This window comes from Protomyctophum parallelum (genome assembly GCF_964188405.1).
Source record: "Protomyctophum parallelum genome assembly, chromosome: 7".
NCBI classification, from domain to species: domain Eukaryota; kingdom Metazoa; phylum Chordata; class Actinopteri; order Myctophiformes; family Myctophidae; genus Protomyctophum; species Protomyctophum parallelum.
Window position 1 is genome coordinate 31,444,194 of NC_139705.1, and position 12,406 is coordinate 31,456,599.

Consider the following 12,406-nt stretch of genomic DNA (forward strand, 5'->3'; position numbering starts at 1 on the left):
CAAAGCCTAAACTGGTGACCATGTGGTGCTGTTAACAATATACCTGGCCAAGAGAGTCGCCTACAAAGTAAAGCACATACAATATAAATTGAAACATAATACAACTACAACACGATGCAATTGACTGAACACTGTTTCCAGTTTCCAAATGCAATACAAGGTCGAAAGCAGTTATAATGCAAGTGACTTTGCAGTCTGTTTGGAAAGACACCTCCTGCTGTTCTCTTGCCCTAGATCATCTAGGGCCTAGATGACTCCCCACAAAAAATAGGACACCTTTCAAGAGCCAAACAACTTCTTTATTGAATGCCAAATGAGAACGCCCTGAAGAGCCAGGCAATTAATACGTGCGTGCACGCACGCACGCACGCATGCACGCACACACACACACACACACACACACACACACACACACACACACACACACACACACACACACACACACACACACACACACACACACACTATATCTAACCACAGCCAACATGTGTGTTTTCTTTCTCTCTCTCTCTCTCTCTCTCTCTCTCTCTCACACACTCTCGTAGGAGGCCTTTGCTACTGCATGTTTCATCAGTTTCAATTTAAACTGTCCTCCAGCCTCTAGGGGGCCTCGGGCACCCCACCTTTTCACCGAGGCCCTCTCTTAACCGGTTAGATGCCTAAGACTTGGCCGAGTTAAATCTACCTTTGTCCAGGTAGCCACAGACGTACAGACAGCTTATTTTTTTTGCATCGTCATTAGTCCCCACTAGCCTCCATGGAAGAAACATGCAAAATCCGCAGACTTTACTAACGGTATGGGTCAAAATGCGGCAAAATGCGATAGTCGCGGCTTGATGAGACCCTAATTTGAGATCACACAATCAAAAACAACGATCAGACGGACACAACAGAGCTCAGTGGCTGATCCAAATTGTCCGACTTCTAGTTCCGGTTCAAACGTAAAACAACAAGAGCTCGTCCTAATTGATTATTTTGTTAATTTGTCTGGTACCAAGCACCTATACCGCCCTTTATTAGCACGACCGTTGAGCCAATTCTACTCTATGGCTCCGAGACATGGAGAGAACACACCCACAGCACCCAGGGGAATCGAACCCAGGACCTTCTAGCTGTGAGGCGACAGCACTACCAACTGTGCCAGTGCCACCGTGCCCCCCCACAAAACATAATATATGCAGTTCAGCCCTATACATTTCGGCCATATTTCAAAATATGTGTATACAAAACTTGAAATGGGACATTCTGCATAGTGAGCATACTTTTCTACGTTTGGTCCTTTAAACTGCCAATACTTACGTACTTACGTATCAGGTAAATTTTTGAATTCCGGACTTTTACCTGTAATGGAGTAGTTCCACATTATTGCAGTATTGATACTTTTTCTTAAGTAAAACATTTGAGTACCTTTTCCACCATTGGAAGCAGAGAGAGAGAGGGAGGGTCCTAGCTGGTACAGTCTGCCAACAAACCTTGTCTTATGTAACACAGTTACACAACCCCCCCGTTCCTCCTCCTCCATCCTCGCTTCTCTCTCATTAGAATGCAGGCTGCAGAAGAACAAGCCTGGGTGCATCTCCGCAAAAGCTAATAAACAGAAGCTATAGCTACCCCTGCCATGGCTTCACAATTCCCTTTTTATGCAACATCATCTTTGGTAATGGGATTTAGATATTTCCAAGACGAGCCGCGAAGCGTGGCCCTCTTGCTTTGTTTATCCACTTAAGTGGCTTGTGCAAGCGAACTATAGGAGGCCACGCGGCGAACGCAACCCTGCGTTATTGTCTTGAGTATATATATATATATATATACACTCGCCACAACCGCCTCTTGACTGTACTGTGTGCTGACAACAAACCCATTGAGTGGCCAAAATAATGGCTTTCAACACAGAGCCGACTCCACTCCCCTCCTCGCCAGCTGTGAGGGGCAGAGCTCCTTTGACACCTTATTAAGGCCGCCGGCGCTGGTGTCAGTTCCCCCAGACGGAAGCTGCGATGCGGCGCTCTACAGCGTTGCTGTAGCTATAGCCTGCTACGGAGCTCACCTTGTTAGAATGCTCCGTGTCTGGTTTAGCGGGCTGGCCGCTGGAGAAGCTACAGACCTTGATACGATGCCAGAGGAATGCCTGTTATTATTTCCCTTGAACTGACAAAAAGAAAGCCCAGAAGTCTCTCCTGTGTGTGTGTGTGTGTGTGTGGGGGGGGGGGGGATCGGCCTGGCCCATGTGTATGGCTGCCAGTACATGCCTGCCGACAAGAGCACACAAGGAAATTACGCCTGATTTAATTTATACTTGGCTGTGTGCCTGTGTTTCTCGCCGAAAAGTAGCAGATCTACAAGCTTGCAGCGTGTAGCAGTGCGATGCTTTGTGAGCTTATGGATCGGTTATGTCCGACCCGTGCATTACACGACACTGCAGGGCAACTAAGTGCAAATCAGGCACAAGAATTAAATTACTGGTGGAATATGCAGTGCATCCTCAGGTACACCAGACACTTGCAGGGACTGCTGCTATACAGTTGCTGAAAGGCTGCTTGTGTTGCAGAAGAAAATGTGTCTAATTTGTCCGAGCTACATGTGCCTGTGTGTGTGTGGCCACATTACACAACAACAATGGCCCATGTGCATGTGTGAGCACAAAAAAAATACACAAAAGACAATGCACTGCACTGTAGCTTTGGGACAATGGGAGAGGGAAGCATTGAGATGAAAACGACGGAAGGAAGCAACAACGGCAAGACAATGAGTTTGTGCTGAGCTACAGCAGCGGTGTAATTTTCTATCTGTGAGAACACTCGGGCCTGCTCACACTGGCAGTGTGGCAGTGTTGCTGAGGGAGCCTCTTAACAAAGCCGAAATTAAATTACCGTGCTGGGAGTTAGCGCGTTGCCTCCTCTCAGCAAGACCTAACCTCAGCCGTGGCTATCAAATGCAAGGGAAATGTGTTCGGGCTGAGAGTACATCTCTCGCTCCCCTCTTCTACAAACACACACATTGCTCCACTTTGAAGGCAGTTCTCAGTAGATGGCAGCCTTACATGGGGAACAAACTCCCTCGCTTCTATCTCTCTCTCTGTCTCTGTCTCTGTCTCTCTCTCTCTCTCGCTCTCTCGCTCTCTATCTCTTCCTTTCCTGGTGGTTGATGTTGGAGGTTCAAAGTACAAATGGATGTGAGCTTTTTGCTGTAGATTGTGGAGTCTGCAAAGCTGAAAGTGAATGTGTTGCACTGTGTATTACTTTACTAACTAGATTTAGTTTGTATTTGGATTATATTTCATACTTTAATCGTAACTGTATAGCAGGATATACCTGCATAGGACATAGTATACAGTACATTGATTGTAGTATTGGCAGTAGGCCTATTATTGTTATTATTCAATCACATATCATGAAATCCCTTCTACATTTACAAATACTTTGATCGAATTAAACAGCGCATCAGAGCAGTATGATCAAAGACAAATGGATGAAATACTAAACATAATGAGTGAGGCTCACATAATGAGTGAGACATTATCATAGTTCACTTTAATATTATCATAAATTATGTATTATTAGACTCCATTTTAACCCGTAGCACTTGCCGTAGCACTTCCCCTATACCTCAGCGACCTTACAGGCAAAGGCAAAATTTAAGTAATTTACGTAGATAGCATGTTATGTAGACATAGCACCCTGTAGTGTATACTTATAGCTTCATTATATAGATTCCACTGTTAGGTTCTTAGTTTACATATGATTCATGATGACTATTTTTGATGTATTTGATGTATTACCATGTTTTTGTTCTTGCTTACTGTAAATTGCTAGTCTGGATTAAGAGTGGGATTAAGTGTGGGTGTCCATGCGTGTGTGTGTGTGTGTGTGTGTGTGTGCGTGCGTGCATGCGTGCGCGCGCAACTACAGTAATCTCTCAAACCACATGATGGAACAATCAGTGCCAGATTTCTTGTGTATGACAGATTTCCTGTAGGCCAAGGAAGCACTAGAAACTTAGTAAATCCAAAGTACAATATTCCTTTGAAATATAGTATCCTAAAATGCAAACACTCAAGTTCAGTAAGTACAAGTAAACAAAGCAAAATTAATTGCTGGTAAGGCGTGGTGAAGTACGCCTAAACACGTTAGTGTTGGTAAAGTACGCCTAAACATTTAGTCCCTCTCTATGCCCTCTCTCGATTTATTTATTGTGCATTTGAAATGAACCCTACTTAACTTTTAGTCTTTTCTTTTTCCGTTTCTAAACACAGCGTTGTACAATTATACTTGACGAAAGACGCACCGATGGTTTCACAAGACATCGCAATTATATCGAGAGAACATAATGGGGACATGAGTAAATAGGGACAACGGGAGCAGATTATTAGCGCCAATGAATAATTAAAATGCACAAAGGCAACCTCAATTCTCTCATCATGCCCCTTTCAATCACATACAGAATTAGAGGGGCAAGTAAATTGAATTAGAAGCAGTATAATACATGGTGGATTGAGATGTTTTGATTGGCAAACCTTTTAGGGCGAAAATAGTCTGGCTATATTTTACCGTGAACAAGGTCACGTGCAGGCTGCGGTTGAATTGAAATGCAATGGACGTATAGCTGAGGTCCAATTATTCCATCTGTTTTACCGATTTCAACAAGTCAAACAGTAGAAGGGATTTAAATGACTTAAGTGTTGCCCTGTTATGAATTTGAAATGGGACATCATTGTACTATTTCCTGAAATGAATCAAGTCTCTTTGAAAATTGGGCAATGCGAGTTTCTGGTTTAATGTGCTGTCAGGAGCGAGTCGGGGACATGAAATATGGGTTCTTGATTGGGCGTCACTGCACAGTTCCGTCTGTCAGCAGAATGGCGCGGTATAATTATAGGAAGCGGCGGCACAATGGAATCAGCACTCGCTGTGTTCAAAGCCAAGTGCAGCTTTACTGCTGTTCCAGCGCTCTCCACTCCCACCCCTACCGCCCTCCACACTGGCAGCCCTCATGGGGTTTATCTGTTTAGGTTTTTGACCTCCATCCATGTCTCTACAGACAGACAGACAGACAGACAGACAGACAGACAGAACAGCCACTGGGGGCCTGGATGTACGTAAGGAAACATAATCAGTCCCAACACAGAGAATAGGCCAATTCACCCAGCAGCAGTGAGTGGTTTTCCGCAAACATTCATTTTCCACCCACGTCCCCTTCCTGTGTACACCTAGTCCATGCCTATTTCAGACCACAGTGTTCTATCAGGTCGGCTGCTGCTTTGTCTCACTGCACAGAGTGGAAAAGTTTAACATTTCTCAACTGTGCCGCATCACCTTTTTACTTGCTGCACAGCGGAGACATGGTGGCGACCACTTCTCACCATATAGACAACACATGGAAGTGGAACCACACAGTGGAACCTTTTGTGTAACCTCACCACTTTCCGGGGGCGTGCTAGAGAGGTAGTGCTAGAGAGCAGCCACCTGCCCTTTTGCCCTCTGGACAGCAATGTGCCCTTTTGAAAGTACGTTTTTTGTACAGTTTGTTCATTTTATTTTGGTTTCATACAGTGCACAGTATGTGTCATATGGTCGACCAATTCTGGATTAAAAGCTGCAAATATATTATTTATGACCCAAAATCTATAAATCTCATGCACTATTAACACGCTCCCTGCGGATAATTGATCACCGTGATATAAGGTTCACTGCGTGGATTTAGACTAACCTTTGAAGCATTGCCCAGTCTCGCATGTACTGTGCGTCCGTTTCACGAAAATCCGCCTGAAAATACTCCCATAGTTTGTGTTTGAGTCGGGGAACGCACGACTGCTGCGATGCGAAACATCAACACGGAACAGATCAAGCCGGGAAGCAGCCGACACGCACCGGCGTAGACAATGCATTGAGCCTCAAATTCCCAGAAGCCCTAGCAAGCCAGTGACTCATTGATTTCCGCTTACGTCATCCCAATGCGTCTTCTGCGTCACTCTGTCTTAAAAGTCAAAACACGGCGAATTAAACATATAAAACAAAAGGCAGGTTTAGCGTGCATCAGCAGGGAAAGGCAATGTGAAAAAGATTGGTTTAGTGTGATCCGCAGTCAAACTGTTAAGGCAGCCAGCGCGGTTCCATGCGCCACACAGGGTGCCCTTTTTTCACTTGAGCACCTGCACCTCAAAATGTCTGTGCATGGCAGCCACTACAACTTTCTCAGAACGTGGAATACCGATGCTGGCTCAGTACAAGCTCACAACGTTGTTGCGATGTAATGCGTTGTGACCTTGTAGATCTGTTTTTTTTTTTTTGTGATTAAGTATCAGGCTTCATTCAGTAAAGTGAAGCATTGCATTTCCTTTCACAAAGCGATAGAGAGAGAGAGAAGCTGGTGATGTATATTGAATCACAATTCACATTAAATATGGCCTAGTATTAGTAATGTTAAATTAGACAGACTACATTGTTTCACCAGGTTTAAACTAAAGTGGATCTTTGTTCTCTGAGTGAGAGAGCAAACTTGTCCGAACAGGATGCCTGGACAGCAACAGGGGGTCCTGTATGCTAAGTGGATCTATAGCTGGCTGATAGCAGCTGCGGCTGCAGGCGAACATCTATTTTGGCCATGTCTCTTTGATCCCTTTGTCTTGACTTGTATTTAAACCTACCGAAATGTCTGTAGAGTGTGTTAGTGCCCAAAAAGCCGTGAGGCTGGCTGGGTCCAAGCAGGGGCTCCGGCCTCTGCCTGGCTGTAAGATCTGCTGTACTCTGAATTCTGACAATAAAATGGACTTGGAAACTTTCATCTGCCTTCACCGTCGTCCGTCCTATTCTCCGTATCTTTGCCTGAGTATCTAGCCAAGTTTACGTATGTTCATGGGCTATAGTAGTAATATACTGTTCAGCCCATTTACTTCAAAGTGGTGCCGATCCCGGTCGCTTTTTTTGGTGCTTTTTTGCGCCAGGCGAGAGAACCGGCAGGGACATTTTTTCAGTCTAATATAGTATTTCGGTCGGCAATTTTTGGATGGAGGAGGACGGCGCGGCGCGGTGCTGCGTGCTGCGTGCGGCAGTCGAACCAGCGGCGAGTCAACACACTGGCGACGGCGCGGCCCGGCGCGGCGGGGAGGGGCGGCGATGAACGACGGCGGCTCTCATCGATCGGTGACCAGAGGGTGTGCAGCGACTGGACGGCGGGGTGAGGAATGCGCAGCGTGGCATGTACCCCCGGCCCATGGGCGTTCGTCGGACGGTCAGCGATCCAAGGGAGGCGGTGACGCTCTTCATTCACTCTTCTCGGCGTGCGCCTCGGCGTGCAGGTTCGACGGCGACGGCATGCAAGGCGGCTGATCTACAAGCTCGCAACGCGGCGCGCAACACGCTTCTGCTTTGCAGAGGCCTACGGCGACGCGCTGATTTCACTTTCTGATTGTTCAGTCATGTCGTGGCTGAAAAGGGAGGAGGTGAGAAAGTGAATTCAGATCAGAATTCAGAATGAACGTTTTCGGACAATGGGCGACTCTTCATAACAGAGCGGCCTACGCCATGCGGTGCGTATCTGTACTGCAACACAACTTCGTCTGGCCTGTGCGCTGGCTGACGAATGAACACTCGAAAGGTGAGGCAAAGAAAGAAGAGCAACATTACAGGGAATGGTTCTGTTATATCAGATGGATATTATTCCATTTGATTTCAAATGTATATGTCTACGTTTGTCTATAGTTCAACATATACTGGGCCTGTATGTTGATTTTTATGTGTCGGGTATTTTAATTAGAGAAGTTGACTTAATGGGGATGAATATGCCTAAGGGGGATTTGAAACTGAACAGAGATATTTACCGGAGTATAATTAGTTAGATGTTTCTTTGTCAGGCGAAAGGCAGTGCCCCTGCCGTACGCATAAGTGTTATTCGTCCTAATGGTGCATAAAGTTCTTATTTATGTTCGAATAAATTTGTGAATGGGTAAAGTCAACAAGGTATTTATGCTATGACATGTGGGGACACTCTAAAGTTATATAGGACACTCTGTGATGTTAACGTAAGTGTATAACCTTTAGCATGCCGAGTTCTGGAAACGTACCACTCTTTTAAAAGGGAAGAGGGTAAGGTTAGGGGAACGTTGCAGTAAATTGGTTATTTGTGAGCCTTGGTATTCCAGAGTGTTTAGATATAAATTATGAGTGCTTTCTGCATGTGCTAAAAGATGAGTTAACTAAAAATAACGTAAGTTACGAATCATTTTTTGGATGACTATAGTAAATTTATTCTTGACATTAGCTGAAGCTAAGAGCTTCAGATGTCAAGTTTGAAAACTGTAACACACTTTGATTTGAATATTGGGTTGCTTTGATAAGCAAAAGGGGTGGATTCAGCGACGTGTATTGTGTTTCAGTGTCAGGTTTTTGTAATATGGTTTATCAGTTATGTCGATTTCATACATGTACGAATGACCGATTTTGTATACATACTGTAATGTTGATTTGATTCTTTGTGTGTCATGTTTTCTGATGTTCAAGCCAGTCAGTACAAAAGGGAGGACTCGGGTGAATTGTGTTCAATATTCGTTTTATGAGGCAAGGTAGCCTCAAAGGGAGGATATGATGTATATATTGAATCACAATTCACATTAAATATGGCCTAGTATTAGTAATGTTAAATTAGACAGACTACATTGTTTCACCAGGTTTAAACTAAAGTGGATCTTTGTTCTCTGAGTGAGAGAGCAAACTTGTCCGAACAGGATGCCTGGACAGCAACAGGGGGTCCTGTATGCTAAGTGGATCTATAGCTGGCTGATAGCAGCTGCGGCTGCAGGCGAACATCTATTTTGGCCATGTCTCTTTGATCCCTTTGTCTTGACTTGTATTTAAACCTACCGAAATGTCTGTAGAGTGTGTTAGTGCCCAAAAAGCCGTGAGGCTGGCTGGGTCCAAGCAGGGGCTCCGGCCTCTGCCTGGCTGTAAGATCTGCTGTACTCTGAATTCTGACAATAAAATGGACTTGGAAACTTTCATCTGCCTTCACCGTCGTCCGTCCTATTCTCCGTATCTTTGCCTGAGTATCTAGCCAAGTTTACGTATGTTCATGGGCTATAGTAGTAATATACTGTTCAGCCCATTTACTTCACTGGTTATTATAGTCAGGGATTATCTGCCAGCGTATTTCTATTTAGATCACTGCTGGAGAATTCTCTAGCCACCTACTGTACCAGATTAGGCTGTATCACACAGATAATTGTTGGTGCTCACATTGACTGCAAAGCCCAATAGTCACATATACTGCTCTTTTCAGATTCAACTTTGTGACATCACAGATTTACAGATGTAAAAAAAAGAATAGAAAAGAAAATGGGTCAGACTGTGCCGTACAAGCTCTCATCAATTGCAGTTTGCCAAATGACGAGAATCTCTGCATAAAAACATGCCTGTGCCAGATGATTATTTTATTTATATTAATCCAGAATGAATGCTCTTATATTTAACATATTTTGGCTTCACCGTCGCTATGGCAACGCTCACTTCCGCGGTTGTGAAATGTATCCGCTCTGTGCACGGTCTTTAGCTGCTTTTTTCTTGGAATTGGGGCTCAGATTGTGGTGATATGAGGTTGAGGGACGATGTTAGGAGCTCAATAAACAATCCCTGCGACCTCGCGGTTAACATATTAGTAGGGATGGAGCTCGAAACCCGATACCCGAAAGAACCCTATAACAAGCTTATTGAGTACCCGGTATCGATTAGCTTTGGGCTTAACAAGCCTATTATGGAGCATAGCGGCCCATGACTTCATGTTGAAACAATCATGACAAGAGGCGATCAAGAAATAAATCTAATCACTCACGTTGGCACAAACATGCCGGTCTAAAAGGGTATTGATAACTGCCAACCAGCGCTGTCCAGGTAAACACAGTTATGCTTTTAAGTGACGGTACACACACAAAAAAGGATTCTGGTTCTGTTCGGAATTTATTGTCGTGTACTGACTTTTCACAAAAAATTGAAAATTCTCGATAGTGGGCTCAATAACAACCCGGCTCGATAAGCCTGATTGATAAAGTGCTCGTTGTCGATACAAATTAACGAGCTCCATCCCTACATATCAGCGTTCTGACGCTAGCGAAGGGGGTGTCGGGGACCCACGGTGGCATGAAAATGGCCGATTACTACTTTCTACCAGTTTGTGGGGGTAAATCATGTGGGGTCGTCTTCGCAGCCTTTCCTGTGCATTTTGTTGGCACTGGCGGCCACAGCACCGGAGTTCATGGTGGTATCAAAAGAGTTAAGAAAGAAAAAAGAAAATAGTGAAAGAAATAAACAAGGAAAAACAGAATGTCAAATATACTAACTGGTGCATTTTTTCAGAAGAAATATTTTGAGGTAATAACGGTGTCTTATTTGTCCTCATGGCCACCTTCGTCCTTTCATATAGGAAGAGTAGCATCGCAGGTCATTTCATGGCACTGAGGAGGCCACAGACTGCTGCGTGGCTTCACGTCACTTCCTCATTTCCTGCTGTCCATGAAGGCTCATTAAAAAGCAGAATACAAAGTAGCAGACAGCAGCCCCCAGGGCGAAACCTCTTCAGTGCTCCGTTCCCACCCGCCCTAGAAGAAATACCACCTGTCAATATTGTCCATTAGCGAAACTATCGCATTGCAATTTCCCCTGCCAATTCCATCAAGGCCATGCAGTAATAAAGCTCCCCGTCACAGAGTTACAAAATGCATAGAACAGTTCAAAATAAATACACTGTCCTGTCTGAGGACTGATAAAAGTGAAACGGAAAATCAAATAATGTATATGCTGTTTAGGATTCATAGTGTGTTATTTTCTCAATATGTTCTGAAATCTCTCAAGCGATAAAAATGCTGAAATGCCATGTGTTTGAGCTTTATTATATTTTTCAATAATGTATTTGACGGTATGCATGATCAAGGTCTGGATTACTTTGAAGCATGCTGACCCTAGTTCATGGGGAGCAAGAACAGCAAGAACAAAAACATGGTAATACATCGAATACATACAAATAGTCATCTTGAATCTTACTAAGCTAAGAACCTTACCTAACATTGGGAAACTATGCTTATACACTATACTATAGAGTGCTATGTCTACATACAATGCTATCTACTGTATGTTACATAGGTTGCTCAACTCTGCATACGCCTGTAAAGTGGTCGAGGCTAGGGCAAGTGCGGGCTAAGATGGAGTCTGAACTTCTGAAGAGGTCGGTTTTAAGACTACTGCGGTCCGGCTGAAGATTGGGAGTCAGTGAGTCTGCCGTTCTGATTGTAATGGGAAGTACATTATTTTTTCGTTCAAACCCTTGCCTCACAGAGTTAGTGCATGTTCATTTCACACCTTATTATCCCGAAGGAAGAAGGAAACATTAGAATGGATAGCACAGTGCAGGCTCGGTGGTTAGCACTGTTGCCTGACAGGTCCGTGCATGGGTTCGAGGCCCACTGGGGGCCTTTAACGTGTGATGTATGTGTGATCTTCCCATGTTCACATGGTTTCCCTCCCACGCCAAAAGACGTGCATGTTAATTATTACATACAGTACTCCTGCCACTACACTGGACCAAAATGCACTATAGCCTTGAGCTGGAGCTGATTCCCAGATGCTGCAGATACATCTGCCACTGATACTACTACTTGGGTATGGGGAGGTTTAATGCAGAGGACAGTCTCCAGTGTGTGTACAGTACTGAACTGTACATTGACAAGTACATGCAATAAATATACAGGTATGATTCGTTGCTGTCGGGCAAAAAAGTAATAAAGTATCAATACTGCAATATAGAACTACTCCGTTACAGGTAAGAGTCCGGAATTCAACAAATGGCTTCAGAATGTACCAAAAGTAAAAGTACTTATTGTTAGGGATGTCCCGATCAATTTCTTTGCTCCCGATCCGATTCCGATTCAGATTTGATTTTGAATAACTGCCAATTTTTACCAATTCGATTTATGCACTTATGCCATATCACATATCACAATAGTACAATATCCAAAATCACAGACAATATCCAGTCTATTGTCATGTTATTGATATAATATTGATACTAGGGATGTCCCGATTACATTTTTTTGCTCCAGATCGGATTCCGATCATTTGCAAATGACGTGATGGGCCCCCAATTTCCGATCACGTGATCGGGACAACCCTAATAATTGTGCAGAATGTCACATTTAAAGTTTTCAGATGTATACTATTACTAACTAGAATTTTGCGGCCATGACGGGCCGCTCATCCTAGAGTTAAGTTGCAGCGCACTATGGGAAGAAGGAAATTGCGGGAGTTGACTCCACATGTAGTAACGGATGGGTTATTAGTTATTATTATGTGTCCTTATTAGTGTAATGTAGTGTAGTCAACACGTTATGGCTCGTACACACTGCCCGGTATTTGCTCCGATTATGCTG